The following is a 16,300-nucleotide window of genomic DNA, read 5'->3' on the forward strand; positions in this document are numbered from 1 at the left end:
ATGTCAGTTCATATTCACACAGCTCAGTTACATCATTTATCACGCATGCGCATACTGTAAGCGTATCTCCGCCATATTAATAATAGCTTAAATCACCTCGGTGGAAGTGGACGTAAAATACAACTTACAAACAACAACAATCACGGTAAGGCACCATGTTTAGTCGAGTTAGAAATATTCATGTTATTTTTTTGCTGACCATTTTCCACTTTTGTTGTTCTGGTCATTAACTGTTATGCTTGGTGTCGTGTACAAAAATTGGGATCGACTTTTTCGACATATGCAACGTAGTAGACTTGTCATTTAATTTAAGTTATCATCTGATCATTTGGGCCTAGTATCATTGATTCAGTCTTTGACTGATTGAGTCTAGGCCTATATATATGTATTTGTATGAATGGTGAACATATTCTAATATTCTGGTGTTCAGTAGAACGAAATCTTGTGATGTTGAAATAAATTAAAAATGTCTCGGAGGTTTGTCTTGCGCCAATGGGCAATCGAAATTGACCCATGTTTTCCCTATTTCTGAAATAAAATCGTTATTTCAGAAATAGAATATTTCTATTTCATGACATAGATAGAATTAAAAGTGCACCATTGTCATTTAGCTACAATTATGTATGTATCGGTAAGGCGGAAGACGTACATCAGTAGTGAAACCATTTCTACATTGTTATTGTATTTCCCAAAGTAAAGCGATAATTGCATATTTTCTAAGAAAGTCAAAACATAATTATTTCTATATCTACTACGTACACAATCATAGGAATCATTCTAGCACTTAAAAAAACATTCACATAAAATTTGAAATAATTTCTATTCGCGGACGGTATTTGGAAATTGTCACGCGGAACACTACGGTTTTTTTTGCGCTAGATGTAGATTATCGGCGAGTCTGTCGAGGTTTGCCGAATGCGAAATTGTATAATTTCTTTTCACTGGAAAACTATGTCTACACAACGGAAAGGGAAATTGTCTCGATTGTCAAAGTCGGCGGTTAAACAGATACAGGGATAATGATGCCATTTTTAGGATTATTCTTTAACAAGGTAGGACTGTGTATATAGAAGCCATGTATTTTAAGTCTTTATTTAAACATATTTTAAACATATGACTTAAAAAAAATGCAATTATCGCTATATTTAAAGTAGTTAAATCTCTAACTCAATATCATCCAAAACCTTCGACAATGAAAACACGAATGGTGTTGTGATCTTAACAGAAAAAGGTGGGCTTCTGATATCCAATATTTATGACAAAATAAACATTTTACGATTGGTACACGAATCGTGTACCATAATGTGTTTCAGCGCAAATTGTAATAACAAGCGACTCGAAGAACGAGGCTAGACATATTCCACAAGTCAACTCAAACGGTGACCCCATATTCTTATCTGGAGAACATGCGCAATAAATACTATCGATGTAGACTGGAATAACCAGACGTTAGAGATGGCCATTGGATTGAGACTTCTGTCGTATTTCGCCGAACATAACTGCTTTGAAATTAGAGTAAAAACGGAAACAATTGAATGTAAATCAGTTTACATACATTCATATTACCGTACATTATTATATACAATGCGACCCATTTGTGTCAATTTTTAGATCCCAAATATTAGCGATTTTGCCCCTTTAAACTATGTATTTTGTTTACAGTATGAACAGTTTTGTTAGCATACCACTGGCATTGTTATGTTTCTGCTTAAAGGAGCTAAGTCGCTAATATTTGGGACCTAGAAATTGACACAAATGGGTTGCAATGCATACAATAATGAAATATGAATGTATATAAATTGATTTACATTCAATCGTTTTTGTTTTTACTGTAATTTCTAATCAATTAGGTTCGGTGAAATATGCCAGTATTCTCGATCGAATTTCAATCTCTAGCGACTGGTTATTCCAACCTACGCCGATAGTATTTATTGGGCATGCTCTCCAGATAAGAATATACATGTAGCGTCACCGTTTGACATGACTTGTGGAATATGCCTAGCCGCGTTTTGCGAGTCCCTTATTACAAATAGCGCTAAAAAGTATTATGGTACACGATTCATGTACCAATTGTAAAATGTTTATTTTGTCTTAAATATTGGATATCAGAAGGCCATCTTTTCCCGGTAAGATAACAACATCAATTATGTTGATTTAAACCGACAAATAAATCATGTTTTTAATGTCGAAGATTTTGGATGGTATTGAGTTAGAGATTTAGCTACTTTAATGATGAATATTAAAGGTAAGAGACTACATGTAATTTGTAAAACATGACAATGACATATTGGGTTTAACAACAAAACACATACTTATGGAAAACAGCTACTAGTGTATTTAAGGCGACGTTTCGTAGAGTATTCTCTCAACGTTATTAGCTTGATAACGTTGAGAGAATACTCTACGAAACGTCGCCTTAAATACACTAGTAGCTGTATTCCATAAGTATGTGTTTTGTTGTTACTCTATCCAGTTACTAAATGCCATTTAAAGAACATATTGGGTTTAGTATTTTCACAAGAGTGACTAGTTCCGCAATGATGAGTAATGATGTGGTTGCTAATAACGGTCAAGATCATTCTGATAGTACGTGTTTTGTAAATTATATACTCTAATCGATGGTCATTTTGTCTGTCATTCAGAAGGATATTATAGAATACAAAAGCAATGTTTATTGAAGTTTTGATATTAACTAACGGCAAAAAAAAAAGAGAATTACTTTCTAAAGACATTAGCATGGCTTTTCCCGTTTGGGGTCCAGTAGTTTAAAGCGAGCGCTTTAGATCATAAGATCTCTCATTGAGTCAAGTAGCATGGTTTCGAGTCTAAGCTTGTAAAAGACAAGGACTAGGGTAGCCTGTCCAACTGCGTGGATTTTCTCCGGGTCCTCCGGTTTCCTCCCACAGCTAAAGACCCCTACTAAAGACCCCTATATAGGCACAAGCATGGGATGTTAAGTCCCATTTTCCACTTTCTCTTGCTTTTCCCCGCAAATCATGTATTATCTGCAGTTTGGTGATCTGCGATTCTGTATCATTAACATCAAAATGCTACTGTGCTTACGGTTAAATACCAGTGGCCTACAATATCAATTATGGTTAAGCTTCATTATCATACATGTATATTCTGTATGGATAAAACCAATTTATGTTTTTAGTTATTCATTTTATGTAAATTATTAAGTCATAATCTTTGTTCATACTGCAATACATGTAGATTTAAACATAAATATTTTTACATTTAATACTTCAGAGAATTACCAGTATATGTGGGCCTGGATGTCGAGGGGTATGGCCAGTCCAACTTAAACAGGGATTTGGGGACAACTTTGTGGATGTTAATTGTAATTCTGATGATGCAATGTAAGTCAACTTAAGCATTAATTAGGGTTTCACACTGCGTAGCTTGTGTGAAACACTATTGTTTTTGTTAAAATTATTCTTCTTATTATTATTTTTTTTTTTTTCCAATTTGATTGTATCTCAGAAACTACATGTCGGATCGATACGATTTCTTCGGTTTTATTGGGAAAAGTGGGTGTGACTTAGAGATTAAAGCTATTTTGGGCATTCTGTGACAATGCGAAATGTCCGAAATCACCGAAGTTGTCGTTTTGTAAAAGAATGCCGTAGTATTAACAATAATCATCGAATTTTAACATATGATGCATTTTGACATAGCCGGAGACCAGGCACATAGCTGTGCTACTTTTGATTTTTGATTGTCGACGAATCTTCGTAGATATTAAGCGCCAAATTTCGAAAATTTAAAATTTTACAAAAAACTTTTTTATTTATGAATATTTTTATATGGTATTTTAACCAGGGTTGAAGAGTTATCCGATTTGACTAAAAATTTAAAAATTTTTTGTGTCCGTAATTTTCCTTGGCCGCAATTGGCTAATTCAGTTTTTCAGTCCTAGATTAATTCTTTATTATTCGATTTGTACAAAAGAAAGTTCATATGCTGCGTGGTCCAAAATGTCATTTTTTTGGTTACCGGTAAAGATTCGTGTCGGCACCGGAAGTGAAGTAAAATCAGCAAAAACTACAATTTGGACAGATTTTGACAGTTCGGTACAACTTTTTGAAAGCAAATCTTATTTTTTTAAAATTTGATATTACCAAAAGTATACGCCATGCAAAGGCGCACAAATCATCGGACTCAGTTTTTTTAATTTCAATTTCGTTTTCCGGCTATTTCGATTAAAAGGTGAAAAAAGGTGTAAAATTAAGCTATTTACAACCCATCCACCGTCTTCATATTTCATCGTAACTTTCATAACCTCGTAGCAATAACCCATACAAAGAGAATGTATGTCAAAATTAGTTTGTAATATCAGCAGTTTTCGAGAAATAGGCAATTTTGCATAAGTCACATTTCGTGCTATTTTGCCTGTTCAAGAATCAATTATTATTCAATTTTCAATTTTCTTTCACCATTTGATGCCGAATGCCACATTTGACTAGATTAAATCATTTTAACACATTTACTGTCACCGGAAGTGAGGTCATTTGGGCAAAAACTGAATTTTAGCCTTCAAAACCGATATTTTTTTCAAATGAGTCATATACATGTATGTTATTTGTTTAAAAGTATGATATTTAATTTCAATCAACAAATAGAATGAACCCATACGACCATATAGATACCACAAAATGGGTTCTAACTTGTAAGGTTTCAGAGAAATAGACGATTTTCTACTAGTCACGTTTCAAGGTTTTTGGTCTATAACAGTGTCAAATATTATTCGATTTTCATAAAATTTTCACCATGTGATGCCTTATGCCATTTCTGATTTCCTAAAACTAATTTAACATTTTCATTCACACCGGAAGTAATGTCATTTTAGCAAAAACTGTATTTTAACCTTCAAAACAAATATTTTTTTGAAGTGAGTTATATTTAGTATTCGTTTATCATTATGATATTTCATTTCAGTGGAAATATAGATTGGATCAATACGATCATAAATATGTCAAAAAAATAGCTTCTAACATCTTCTTTTGCAAAGAAATAACCAATTTCGTCAGGATCACTTTTTAAGACTTCTCGCATTTTTATTACAGTTTATGGGTTCTAAATTAATTATTTATTGCCTGATTTGTATAAAACAAAAGCTCATATACTCCTTGGTGCAAATTCTCAACTTGTTTCTACCTATAAAGTATTCTGTCGGCACCGGAAGTGACGTAATTTTGCCTAAAATTTAAATTTTGGCGGGTCAGGAGGTCTTTTCCTAAGGAAAAATCTTGATTTCTACAAATCTTATCAATGAAGATGAATCCTCCTACTACAGGCGCAAAATATGTCGGGCTTAGTTTTTTTGGGTTTTTTTTATATCAGTTTTGTATTTGCGCCATTTGGATTTAAGGTTGAAAAAAGTAGTAAAAATCAGCTGTTTACAACCCATTCATCGTCTTCATATTTTAGATTATTTCTACGCAACTTTCATAATTTTGTAGCATTAATCCATACGAGGACAATGTATGTCAAAATTAGATTGTAATATGCGCAGTTGCAAAGAAATAGGCAATTTTGCATGCGTCACTTTTCACGTTATTTTGCATGTAAAAGAGTCAATTATCGTTCGATTTTCAATTTTTGTTACCATGTGATGCCTCATGCCACCTTTGACTAGGTCAGTCCAATTTAACTGTCACTGAAAATGACGACATTTGGGCAAAAACCCATATGACCATACAGATATCACAAAATGGTTTCTAATTTGTTCGGTTGCAGAGATATAGGTTTTGGTCTATAAAAGTGTCAATTATTATTTGATTATCATAAAATTATATATACCATTAAATCTCCCAGTTTGTACGCAGGAACCCATCTTAAATATTTATTTTGTACCTCTTTTATTGAAAGCAACAGTTCAGCTTTTACCCGATGAACACAAGGTATTACAAGACCAACCCAGTGTCACGCCTGTGGCTCCTCCCACAACAAGCCTTTCACCTTGCAAATTATGCTCCTACCCAAACCGGGGGGCTAGGATGACCTGGTGGTGTAGATTGTTGCGCTTCAACCTCTAGCTTGATAGTCACCTCTGGCATGTGGTTGTGGGTTTGATCACTGGTGCGAGTGTATGTGGTTTGGAGATTGGGGCACCTTCTCGACCCAATGGGTTTACTCCGGGTACTCCGAATTCCTCCCACAAAGGCCCTGCACATGTGCTGATTTGAATAAAATAAAGGTATCATAGAATTGTTCCAAAATGACCCCGTTGGTGTTGATTGGACATAAACCCACATTTCATTTCATTTCACACCCCCACCCCCAGCATGTTTATGTTCAAGATTTTGTTTACGTAGCGTTGAAATTACTATGCAGTAATTGTTTGAGTAACGACGGTATTCAAGAGTATAGAAATATAAATCAACATATAAGTTGGGTAATAGATATGAAGAATTTTTGCAAAGAACAGGCCTCTTGTCATGTAAATTTTTAATCTGACTCAGATTGAGAAATAATGAAATATCGTATATTTATGACAATTGTATTTATTATTTCAGTTAACCATACCTATCAGGTGCCAAGTTGTTTAACAGTGGATACCAGTTTGAAAGAAAAAAGAAACCCAGGTAATTTGCTGAAGTTCTTTCGTATCTTTAACTGCTTCCATTGTTCCCTTGGAGGTCAGTGGTGGCTCAGTGGATAATGTGCTTGCGACGCAATGTAAAATGACACAATGTGTAAATTGTGTTATGGCATCAATATTGTATTGCTCTTACTGTGTACAGAATTAACATGGCTTACATGTAACCCATCTTAATCAGTACAAGGAATTGTTTTGACATAAGTCCATCGCTACTTCAAAATAGAGGATTAGATGTTACACACCAATTTTACGCCCATGGTTTCCTTGGGGTTTCTTGTTTTAGTTCTTTCAGAGCATTGTCATTCTTATTGAGTATTTTTGTTATGATGTTTTACACAATGGATTAAAATTAAGATGTGGATGGAAAGATTTTAGTCTTATGTTAACTATTTAATATTTACAGGTGTTGGTGGGAAGAAATGTCCACATAAGTCATGGTCCCAAGCTGAAAAGAGTTACCTTTGAAAAATTCTTCAGTGATAATATAAGCAAATTACAGTTATCAGGTGTTGGTAAAAAGAAATGCGAAGAAGTGATTAAGTCTAGTCATGGTATTTTATGCTCTCGTAACTGGGTACATGTAAAAAGCCAAGTTAAGAACCTAATAGAGAAAAAAAAATAGTTTAGAAAGGCTTCTATTAGAGGAATTAATTTCTATTTGTTGCCATTTAGTTTTGCATAATATGAATGCAAATTATTCATATGTTTGTTTCAAATGTACACCAGGAGTGCTGTTTTCTTTGTTATTCAAATCTTTGATTTCATCTTCATGGTTACTGTTAATTCTTGAAAAATGTTTGTTGGGTTACTAGAAAGTTGGGTTTCCATAAGGAGATAAACCATATTGTACACTTCTATTTTCTCATTATCTGCCTATATGATCAGGAAAATTCAATCATTTTCGTATTTGTAAAATAGCTTCAATTATGGATTAAATCTTTAATAAAATACAGTTAGATATTCAGAAGTTAGTCCTCCTGTTTGTTTTAATATTTTCAATATGCAACTGAATTGAAATGAAATGGGGTTTTATGCCCACTCAACACCAACTGGGTCGTTTTGGGACAGTTCTGTGGTACCTTTATGTTATCAAATTTAACTCATGTGCACATGTCTTTGCTGTGGGAGGAAACTTGACTACCCAGAGTGAACCCAAGGCGGCACCCCTATCTCTATTTACTCACACCAGGGATCGAACCCACAACTGCAAGCCGAAGATGACCAACCAGCTAGATTGACAGTCTAGACCACAGGGCCATCCCACTCCCCGACCCATCCCACTCCCACACCCCTCAATACGCAACTGAATGTTGTCCCATTCCTGACCTTCTGCGAGATTTACCTTGTTGTGAGACGCATGTGTGATACCTTTTGTTATGGTATTCTCAGTATGTAACAGTCAAATGCTGGTCTTTACATCCTGTCCTCATTAGAATTGATGTTCATTCAAGTAAGGTATCTACCTTTGCTCAAAACTCCTGAGAGTAGGTCGGATAAGAGATCACGTAATGAGAGCCAGTGAGAGATTGGATTTATATTATTTTTAATAAAACAAAGGCACAGATATATATAATGGAGGGTACCACCCCACCTCTCCTGCCTATTATAAATGAAACGAAACAGGGTTTTAACATCCTACTTTTCTGCACCGTACCCGGTAATGAAGATGGGGCAATACACCAAGCCGGGTGCTATGAGGGTAATTTGCCCTTTTAACTATTAGTGGTATGTGCATTTTTGCAAAAACAATTGAAAGTTGTAGTTGTGGAGGGAAAAACACGCATATGGGGGCCTAACAAGTAACATTTTATTTAATGAAAGGAATAGTTATTAGTGTTTGGTGGTCTTCAGATCTACTAAACATTTACTTGAAACACTCATTTTTGGAAAAACTGAGTTTTGTGGTCTAAGGGGGGACAACCAATGCATTGTTCTCTCTTTCCTGTAATTAAACAAGTGTTTTTTTTTATCTGTTTAAAGTACTTAATTATTATGAGTGTTTGGTGGTCCTCAGATCTACTAATATTTACTTGAAACACCCAAGTGGTCTCTGAACACTTTAAAATATTGAACATGTGTAATGGAAGGTCCTCAGATCTAATAAGTTTCTACTGAACTTGAAACACTCAACTGGTCTCTGAATCCAGTGAAAAAACTGAACTGTGTGAAAATAAAGGTCCTCAGATTTCACTAATATTTACTGGTGTGAGTGTGTTCCTTTGGTCCTCTTTTTGTTGTAATACTTTTAATATGCAAGTGGGTGTTATGTTGATCCCCACATCCCCCCTCTCAACTTTACTTCTTGATAAAACTGAGTTTTGTGGTCTAAGGGGGGACAACCAATGCCTTGTTCTCTCTTTCCTGTAATTAAACAAGTGTTTTTTTTATCTATTTAATGTACTTAATTATTATGAGTGTTTGGTGGTCCTCAGATCTACTAATATTTACTTGAAACACCCAAGTGGTCTCTGAACACTTTAAAATATTGAACATGTGTAATGGAAGGTCCTCAGATCTAATAAGTTTCTACTAAACTTGAAACACTCAACTGGTCTCTGAATCCAGTGAAAAAACTGAACGTGTGTGAAAATAAAGGTCCTCAGATTTTACTAATATTTACTGGTGTGAGTGTGTTCATTTGGTCCTCTTTTTGTTGTAATACTTTTAATATGCAAGTGGGTGTTATGTTGGTCCCCATATCCCCCCTCTCAACTTTACTTCTTGATACACAGTTTCTATTTTTAGAATGGTCCTCCTACCCCATTAATTTACTGGTGTGAGTGTGTTACTTTGGTCCTCTTTTTGTTGTAATACTTTTAATATGCAAGTGGGTGTTATGCTGGTCCCCATATCCCCCCTCTCTACTTTACTTCTTGATACACAGTTTCTTTTTTTAGAATGGTCCTCTTACGCCACCAATTTACCAATATCACATATCTAGCATACCACTAAAGATATCGACTCTAGCATAGGCTCGGGGAGGTACACTACCGTCTTCGGGGTACCTGAGTCTATTTATGGCTTAATTGCAGTAGGGGTTACCATGGTCCCCAAAACAATGTAAAATGTCATGGTCCCGCAAAACCATAATCTGCCTGTATGGGTGTGTGTGTGTGTGTGTGTGTGTGTGTGTGGGGGGGGGGGGTCACGGTGGCTAAGTGGGTAAGGCGCTGGCTCTTTAGCCTGGAGGTCGGGTGTTCGATCCCTGCATTGGCCGAGAAAGTTCATCCAGATTTTCCGGCGTGCTTCATTTGTCAGTGATGCAGGACGGAGGGCCTGACACGTAAAAGATCCCTTGACAGTTGGAATTCGATATAAGAGTATATGCCGTAGTGCCGCTGTCCGGGAAAAATTTCCCTCATAGTACACTGTATGGCGTATGCCCGTCTTTATTTGCCCAGTTCGGAGCCGAACAGTAGGATGTTAAACTCATTTCATTTTATTTAACGTTAGCCAAGACAGCGTGTTAATATGTTAAAATAAGGGTTAGATTTACTATGGGTCCATCACTCACATCTTTCTGTAAATAAGACTGATTTATACGAGTGAAAGAAAGAAATTAAATGAAATGGGGTTTAACGTCCTACTTTTATGCACCCTCCGGGCTTATGAAGACGGACATGTGCTAAGAGAGACAATTTGCCCTGACAATGGCAATTCCATCTACCCTTCGTCGAACCACTGACAAGCGAAAACCACGCCGTAAAATCCCGATGAACTTTCTCGGCCATTGCATGGATCATAGAACTAAATACACTGGAACGCCAACGAGACCGTTAGAGCGAATTATGCTCGTCCTCGCATGCGCGAAGATAAAAGTGCCATGTTTACTTCCGGTAGGCTCGACGCTTTGGCGGATTATTTGGAATTCCAGTTTATCGATGTCATTTTAGACGTAGATCTAAGTGTTGGCTGAATTTTCTTAAAATAAATATTAATTTGGAAATATTCCAATGAAATACAAAATAAAATTCTGTTAAATGCTCATTTTTCATTCGTAATTTGTATTTGAAAGTAGCCTTTGGCTTGTATTCGGCAAGTGTCGGTGTCAAATCATGCGGCAATTATTAATTCGTGAGAGAAAAAATAAGCTTATCAATTTAGAATAAATCATTGGCCAATTATATTTATTCCCAAAATAAGAATTAATAAAAAAAAGTCTATAGAATTCTGTAGTACCCATTCTATTCCTACAGAAAACTGTAGTGATCCAATTGCCAAACTACAGAATACTACAGTATTAATTCCTATACGAGTAATACGGCATAACTCCTACAGAAAATGCAATAAAAAAAAATCTATAGGAGACTATAGTAGATTGTCCTATAGAAATTTTGCCAAAAATCTGTAGGAAAAACAATAGGATATGCACACGTAGAAGGTGTTCTGATTTGATAAGTAGGTAATTTGTGATATAGGCCTAACTTAGTACCTATTTCTTAAAACAGTGATCAGCTGTCAAAAAAAGTCACAATATGCAGGCAGAATTCTCTGCGCATTTTTATGAAGATTTGTAAATGTAAAATAATACTACTAGGCCTTGTAATATATTCCTACATATTTCTATAACAGGGTGATCAGCTGTCAAAAAAATAAATAATAATTGTGATGTGCAGGCAGAATATGTCACTGCATTTTTTGCAGATTTGTAAAGTTAAAATAATATAGACCCACTAGGCCTCATTATGCCCTGTCTATTTCTAAAAACAGTCATAAGCTGTCAAAAAAAAAGGTCACAATATGCTGGCAGAATTCTCTGAGCATTTAAGGAAGATTTGTAAAATTAAAAAAATACTAGGCCTTGTAATATAGGCCTACATATTTCTAAAAAAAGGGTGATCAGCTGTCAAAAAAAAGTCATGATAAGCAGGCAGAATATTTCACTATTTTGTGAAGATTTGCAAAATTAAAATAATATAGGCCTACTAGGCCTCATTTTTATATAGGCCTACCTACTTCTAAAACAGTGAACAGCTGTCAAAAAAAGGTCGAAATATGCAGGCAGAATTCTCTGAGCATGTTATGAAGATTTGTAAAATTAAAATACTACTAGGCCTTGTAATATAGGCCTACATATTTCTAAAAAAAAGGTGATCAACTGTCAAAAAAAAGTCATGATAAGCAGGCAGAATATTTCATTGCATTTTGTGAAATTTGCAAAATTAAAATAATATAGGCCTACTAGGGCTCATTTTTTATATAGGCCTACCTATTTCTAAAACAGTGATCAGCTGTCAAAAAAAAGTCAAAATATGCAGGCAGAATTCTCTTAGCATGTTATGAAGATTTGTAAAATTAAAATAATACTAGGCCTTGTAATATAGGCCTACATATTTCTAAAAAAAAGGTGATCAGCTGTCAAAAAAAAGTCATGTTAAGCAGGCAGAAAATTTCACTGCATTTTTTGAAGATTTGCAAAATTAAAATAATATAGGCCTACTAGGCCTCATTTTTATATAGGCCTACCTATTTCTAAAACACTGTCAAAAAAGGTCAAAAAAGGTCAAAATATGCAGTTAGAAAATTTCATTGCATTTTGTGAAGATTTGCAAAATTAAAATAATATAGGCCTACTAGGCCTCATTTTTATATAGGCCTACCTATTTCTAAAACAGTGATCAGCTGTCAAAAAAAGTCAAAACCAGACAGAATTCTCTGAGCATGTTATGAAGATTTATAAAATTAAAATAAATTGACATTTACAGGGAGGAAGGCGTTTGCCCACTATCAAGGAGATTTGGATTTTGATTCAGATGTTTGTTGAGAAAATTGCCTGTTTTCCCTTTTTGTCAGTGTGGCATCAGGTAGCATTGCATATACTGTATTATGGAAGCATGAAGGAGTGCATTAAATATCTAAACTAAATTTGGATTGGCACCAAGTACTGTGGATCAGAATGAAATAATTTTTTTTTTATTAAAAGGAAATAATAAATTTGAAATATGAAAAGTTGTGGATTTAAACGTTTATAATATGTGTATTTGCAATATAATAGAGACCCACAAATTGTAAAGACATTACTATTCTGAACTATGCTTATAGTGAAGTGACACTGTGTGAAGCTAATGTTTTTAGGATCTCGAAAATTTACCCAAGAAAATATACCATAGTTGCATTCACATTGAACCTTAAATTTGTATAAATTTATGACAATTTCACACATTTGATCAGAGAGAAAAGTTACCAGATTTATGCATATTTTCATTCACCCTATTGTAAATTGTGATCCGTGTGTCAAAGTTACAATAAATGGTTTTATGTAATCATAGAGGAGGGAGTGGGTAAATTTTACAGTTTACTGAATACACCTGTACCAGTACACACAAGACCCTGCATATCTTATGAATTGAATAGAAATTGACTTTAAACACATTGAGGAGAATTCATAATTTCATTGAGTGGACAAGATAGACAGTCTCTATCCCTAGTACATTTTCAAAATATTCACAATAATCCAATGATTTCATTCATTATATTTATTAAAATTATTTCCAAAAAATAGAATGTGTAACTGAAAGTGTATAATGTACAGTCAGTTGATAGCTGAGTCTATTCCAATTTTTCACAAGAAATATATAATATATTTCAAAGTCTTTCAGGCACTCGCATAACAGCCTGCTTTTCATTCAGTGCAACAACTATTTTAAAGTTAGGATTTAGGGATGAATCAACACTCAGTGCGGGTGGTTATTTAGGAACTATATTTTATTGTCCTTCTTCCATGTTTGAAATTCCTTGTTCACATCAAATGAAAGTTCTTCATAAAATTAAATACAATGGCTTTTGTATTATTGGTCTGAAAAAAAATACATATTAATTATTAGTAGTAGTATGTTTGAACATAAAATAGAGTTTCTTCAGGGATTTCTGTGTCTACAAATTACAAATAAATTTTACAGTTGAATAAAGAGAAATGCAGTTTTAGTTATACTAATATAATTTATGCATAAATTAAAAAGGCAGTTGGTGTCAGACTTTACAGATGGGTTTATATTCAAATCAGACTCAATACCAAGAAAGTACGACCGATTTCAGGTAATGCCATGGGAATTGGCACAAGAAAAACTTTCTTCAATCAGCATTATTCACTTGATAGCTCTTTTAATTTTACTCAAACAAGGCCTTCATTTATATACAAATCCACTCCTTCAATGACACAAATCTGATATCCTTTTCTTCTTGATTATCATGTGATTTTTTTCACAAAGAAATAATATTCAAAAGGAAAATTCCATTTGTACATTTTTCTTTGAATTAGATCAAATAATTTAAATTTAAAAACAAAATACCAGTATTCATTTTTTTTGTACTTTTATTTTATTAGTTCCCCAATATTGTAAAATTAGAAGTATGGTTGTGCTCACTGAAATATTACTAAATCAACTTTTTGAAATTCATTCACATTCCTGACAGGCCTATAAGTCTATAGTAAACAAAAGGGTTTGGTACGTAATTCCGTCCCCGACTTAAACCAGTCATTACATTATTATTTTGTAAATCGATTCATTTATGTTTTCTCAAAAAAAAAAACCGATCACTTGATTCTATGAATTATAGGCCTAATGACATTAGTGAATTTTCAACATACCTGTTTATAAAGACAGTGCGCAGTTTGTAAATTGTACTGTGCTGGCAGCCAGTCGACGTCGTCGCTTCCAGTTCTTCGTCATTTTACAACTCTCCCTGTTGCATTATTTATGACATTTTTTTTATATCAATAATATAGAGCGAAGCTCTACAGCATCGCGCGAAGCGCGGTGGTTGAGCAAAGCTCTTTTCCGGTAACACAGGAGCGTAACTGAAATTGTCACCCACAGACTGTTGATTAAAAAAAAATTCAGACAGGAACCGGATACACTGGGCAAAACAGGCAATGCGCATGTCAACTTACCAAATCTCGCCCAAGCGAGATTACGCGCCTCATAGAACTATTTCTATGACGCGTCTAATCAATGACGTCACATATTTTTGACGTCAATGAAAATAATTCTCACACTTTTTTGTTCTTTTTTAAAAAACAAAATTAATGTATACAAATTAGATCTAAATGAAAATCAATTTGGAAAAACTAAATTATTTAACATTTTTTGTATCACTTGAGAAAATTAATTATGAAGGTTTTATATTTGACAATAATCAGCTTCGCTCTACTCAGGCAATGCCTGTTACATATTAAATGATGAGCGAAGATCACAACATTTGTTTGGAGTGAGGCACAAATGAATAAATATTTAATCCAATTCACTCGCTTGCTTTCAACATTATCAGGCTAACAAAATTACGTGATAATAACAATATACCGGAAGTAAACTGGGCACTTTTTCGAAGCACGTCACACAGCCACAAATTTTACCGGAAGTAGACGCTCGTTGGCGTTCCACACACTGATCCGCAGTGAATATTCGCTTGGCCGCTACAATCACTGATAAGGATGACATCGATGCGACTTAATGACTACAAAATATTAACTTTTTTCTTTCGACAAATTAAATTCTGAAACATTTTTTTTTAGTATTAGAAAAATAAATAAAGGTGTTTGAAGTATATCTTGATAAAAAATATTCCATAATTAGCGTAAATAGGTACAGAAAATAGTACGCGGAGGCGTAAAATGGGTAAAACGATATAATTCTGCCCGTACCAGTTCATATTACTACGTTCGATGTAAACAACGCACGTGTGACCATCAATTAGACGTTTTTTTCTGTTTGTTTACTCTGAATTCTTTCAGAAGTACATTTTTTACCGTCTAATCTGATTGACCTGCTCGTGTTTGTTTACAAGCCACAGAAGTAATCTTTTTTGGCGTTATCGATGCCATCTTGCTTTGTTGGTAAACATTGTGATGTGACGTCACCCTTAGAACTACAGCGGTCTGACCTTTTAAAGGTCAGTCATCTTGGACAGAGATAAAAGACGGATGTCGCATTAGGTCTGTAAAACAGATTGGGCGTTCCAGTGTATTTAGTTCTATGCATGGATCGAACACGCGACCTCCAGGCTAGCGAGCCAGCGTCTTACCCACTTAGCCACCGTGGCTTCCCGATTTTTTGTTTGTTTCTTGTTTCCTTCCCATAGAAATAAAATATATGAGTGCAGTATTGAGTAAAACTTTATATGATGGATTTAAAGTAAACACCTGGGTCGTTTTCATTATCTTTCATGGAGGGATTGGATGGCCGAATGGTTAGCACGTGCGCGCTGTATTATAAGGCCTGTCATTGAGTCAACTGGTGTGGTTTCGAATCCCCGGTTGTACGTGGCAAGGAATAGGGTCTAAACTCTCTCTCTCTCTCTCCCACTCTCTCTCCCTCCCTCTCTCTCTCTCTTTCAATAGATGTAATTTATTATAGATGTTTTAGTATGTAAACTATTGTTTTTATATTATTATAGTTCAATGTTTGTACACGAGAAATAAACGAAGGCTCTAACCTGTATCGGATACACCACAATGTCATGAACTCGCAGCTATGGAGAGTTGGTGACCAGACTGTGTCTACGTTTAAAGAATTAATGTCACAGCAAAAACTTTTTATCGATAAACTATATTCACAGAAGTTATGCCACAACAAGTTTTTTTTGGGGGGATAATCTCCATTCACAGAATATGTGCCACAACACGAACTGTTTACCGTTAATCTAAATTCACAGAGTGTGTGCCACAAAAATAATTTTTTTCGATAATCTATATTC

The 16,300-nt window shown here is 34.7% G+C and overlaps 2 long non-coding RNA genes across 5 annotated transcripts; one reads left to right on the top strand and one right to left on the bottom strand.

Annotated features, from left to right (window-relative positions):
• The first annotated feature begins 33 nt into the window (after positions 1-33).
• LOC126808401 (uncharacterized) lies at positions 34-7,568 on the top strand. Of its 4 annotated transcripts, XR_007674628.2 has the most exons (5): positions 1,886-2,050; positions 2,474-2,586; positions 3,253-3,362; positions 6,522-6,590; positions 7,011-7,568. It is a non-coding gene; the product is annotated as an uncharacterized LOC126808401 (long non-coding RNA). The 4 variants fall into 4 exon arrangements; XR_007674626.2 differs by lacking the exons at positions 1,886-2,050; positions 2,474-2,586 and adding an exon at positions 34-145; XR_007674624.2 differs by lacking the exons at positions 1,886-2,050; positions 2,474-2,586 and adding an exon at positions 864-1,052.
• A 4,936-nt stretch (positions 7,569-12,504) lies between these two features.
• Positions 12,505-14,688, bottom strand: LOC130010555 (uncharacterized). The gene is made up of 2 exons (XR_008785853.1): positions 14,196-14,688; positions 12,505-13,403 (listed from the first exon to the last, which is right to left on the bottom strand). It is a non-coding gene; the product is annotated as an uncharacterized LOC130010555 (long non-coding RNA).
• Positions 14,689-16,300: the final 1,612 nt, after the last annotated feature.

The sequence above is a fragment of the Patella vulgata genome, chromosome 1 (genome assembly GCF_932274485.2).
Source record: "Patella vulgata chromosome 1, xgPatVulg1.2, whole genome shotgun sequence".
Classification (NCBI taxonomy): Eukaryota; Metazoa; Mollusca; class Gastropoda; family Patellidae; genus Patella; species Patella vulgata.